This window comes from Sinocyclocheilus grahami, unplaced genomic scaffold (assembly GCF_001515645.1).
Source record: "Sinocyclocheilus grahami isolate Dianchi unplaced genomic scaffold, SAMN03320097.WGS_v1.1 scaffold209.1, whole genome shotgun sequence".
NCBI classification, from domain to species: Eukaryota; Metazoa; Chordata; class Actinopteri; order Cypriniformes; family Cyprinidae; genus Sinocyclocheilus; species Sinocyclocheilus grahami.
Genome location: NW_015505388.1, coordinates 397,143 through 400,214, shown reverse-complemented (window position 1 = coordinate 400,214; position 3,072 = coordinate 397,143).

The window sequence follows — 3,072 nt, the reverse complement described above, 5'->3', positions numbered from 1 at the left end:
ATGTATTTAAAATACATTTTTGTATATTTATTTTTCACTAGGGACTTCTTACTATAGTGAAAATTATTCACTTATTTTTAAGTTAATTTTAAGCACATACCTTAAAGTCTACAGAAAGCTGTTGAATATATCCACTGTTAAAGCCTAAGAAAAAAAGATATAGTTAATTAACCACCAAAACAATTTATAACAACATCAAAAAAGTACAATGCACCATACAAAAATATGAATCCATTGTTTCAGTCAACAAATACTGCATTTAACATTTAACATAATTAAAAAAAAATAATTGGAAATGTTCTAAAACTGCAAAATACATATTATAAATAGAAATGAGAGTTAGCGGAGACTGGGATAGCTGTCACATTTTTACTCCTTGCAGTGAAATTTCTCATTTATTTTTGAAAGTTAATTTCAAGCACATACTTTAAAGCCTTGATTTAAAAAAAGCTGTTGAACATACCCACCGTTAAAGCCTAAGAACCCATGCTGATCAATATTGCGGCATGTTGTCACAATGGAATCTGCCATTAAACTGTATGAATTTTTTAATTATATGTAAATAATAATAATAATAATAATAATCAAAACATTATGAAAAATACCCAGTTCAACCTTTCAGTTATAATTTATATTCATTGTTTACAATGAACAGTATAACAGTTTCCTGAATGCTTGCCAGGTGGTTTTATTATGCTTACTTGTTACAGCTATAACAAAGACATGACAATATTATAATTTTGGCTCAGAGTCCTTAAATTATCTTTCTTGAATTAAGTGTATATACATACAAAAGCACTGCTAAAGAAAACAGAGAACTGTGTAGTTTGACTTTTAAAACCTTCTAGTTAATTAAAGTGGCCATATGATGTGATTTCAAGTTTTCCTTTCTCTTTGGAGTGTTTCAAGCTGTTCGTGAATAGATAAGGTCCCTAAAGTTGCAAAGACTAAAGTCTCAAACCCAAAGAGATATTCTTTATAAAAGTTAAGACTGGTCCACGCCCTCCTAAAACACCTCGGTCAAACAAGCCCCCACATGTCTACGTCACTGTGTGGGAAGATTTGCATAACACCGCCCAAATGTTCACGCAAAGAAAGAAGGCATAACTTTATTGTTGCTGCCACTGCCGCCGCCATATTGTGAAGACGCTGTGTGGCCTTCCAAAAGAGGACACGACTAGAAATCAGTGGTTAAGTTGTATTTACAACACTGTTCCAGAACAGTTCAACCCAAATATTCAGATGTGTGCAGCGCATTTTATGGAAGACTTCCTGATCCTGATTTTTTACAGTATTTTTATCAGCTCGGCCAGACATCTGATATGTCAGAAAGATACGTCACTTCCTGTTTGTTGCTGTCGTGTGTTTTGAGTTTGAGCTCTGTCAAGTTAATTCTTTATTGTCTATTTTTTTATCTTAAAATAAATTTTATACACCATAATTTTCGTTTCTATAACGTGTGAATATATCCCCTATCGTATTCTACAACAAAAACATTCAGAGCGCCTTGTTATAACTAGTTCTATTTTGATTTCCAGAGTCCGCTATTAGCATATAGCCCGTTAGCATCGCCAGGGTGGTTGCCGCTAATCTCGCTTACATTGCTAATACTCTATTCACACACATTTCCATTGTTTTACTCACTGTTACTTGCTTTAATGGCGGATGTGTGTCTACCTTTGAGTGCAGGTGAGGACACATTCAGCTCAAGCTGGAGGCCGTGGAGAAGCAGATCCGCAACCTGGTGGAGAGGCAGACCCAGCTGAGAGAGCGGAGAGCCACCCTGGAAACATCCCGGGCTGACGCTCACAAGTCCGTCTGATGATTCAAATGCGAGTTTTGAGCAGTGTAGAGTAGCGCTTGTTGTTCGTCATTTCTCCGATCACAAATGCAGACATGGTTTTATGTTTATGCGGCGCGATGCAATGCAATGCGTAAAAAGACAGTATAAGTAATTATAATCAGTAATTATGTCCCCACTGGATGCAACAAATGCCTCGTTTATAATGGGTTTGAATGTTTTTGTCTTGTCGCTCCGGCCGGGACACGGCATCACAGTATGGTAAGGGGCGTAACATTTCCATTATTTTATTTAACATTAAAAGAATGTTCTTTTTAGCAACATCATATGACCCCTTTAAAAATAGACCTTGCGACAACTAGCCCCAGTCTCCCCTAATTCTAAATATCCTGTGTATCCTCAGGAAACATAGACATATACATGTATAGACATGTATTTGACAGCTCCAAACATTATAATTGCCAGCAGTGCAAAAGTACTCAATGACTCCATACACACCTGTAATCTATTCAAGATACAGTCCATGTGGACATTCCTGTTAAATGACAACTTGTTCTTGCACCGGACAGAAGACGGACTCGAACATGTGGTAGAAACTAATGTAGAGGTACTGTGTGTCTTGACACATACCCTTCTCCAGAGCTGCGAGTGGGCCATGTTGATCTGGAATGGTCATCAGCGAGCCATGCCTGTGGCTTGCTGGAGCTCCCTCTTTCCTTCATTAACCTACGAGCTCCGCCTGGTTCCCTCCGGAGTCTTCGCCAAGGGTGTGAAGCCTTCTCATACGGGCCTATGATGAATGACTTCTGCTGGTGCTGCTTAATGAGTTTGTGGAACTTGTGCTTTATGTTTTCATGTGGTTTCACTAACTCCACAGCATTCCTGGGAATTTGCAGGACGTGGGCCTGTTTTAACCCTATTATTTTATCAGCATCAAGTCCACCAATTACCTCTCTTATAGTGGCACAAGTTTTGTGTTGTGCATGTGCACTACATTGCCAAATAAATCCAATGGGACACCCCTCGATCTTGCCCACCTCACTAGGTCCCCTTACAGACCTCATTATAACTTTGCTATATAAACACTACAGCTTTGCGGAGCGGCTGGCGGGCTTGCGGCAACCACATGTGACGACCCTGGGTTGGACGCTTCATCCACGGTGAAAGCCGATCTGGCGATCTACATCGTGAAGTTGATGTATTTCACAGGTTTAAACTCAGAATAGTCCTTTAATCTTCGCTTCGGGGAAATACAGGGCAGACAGCCACTC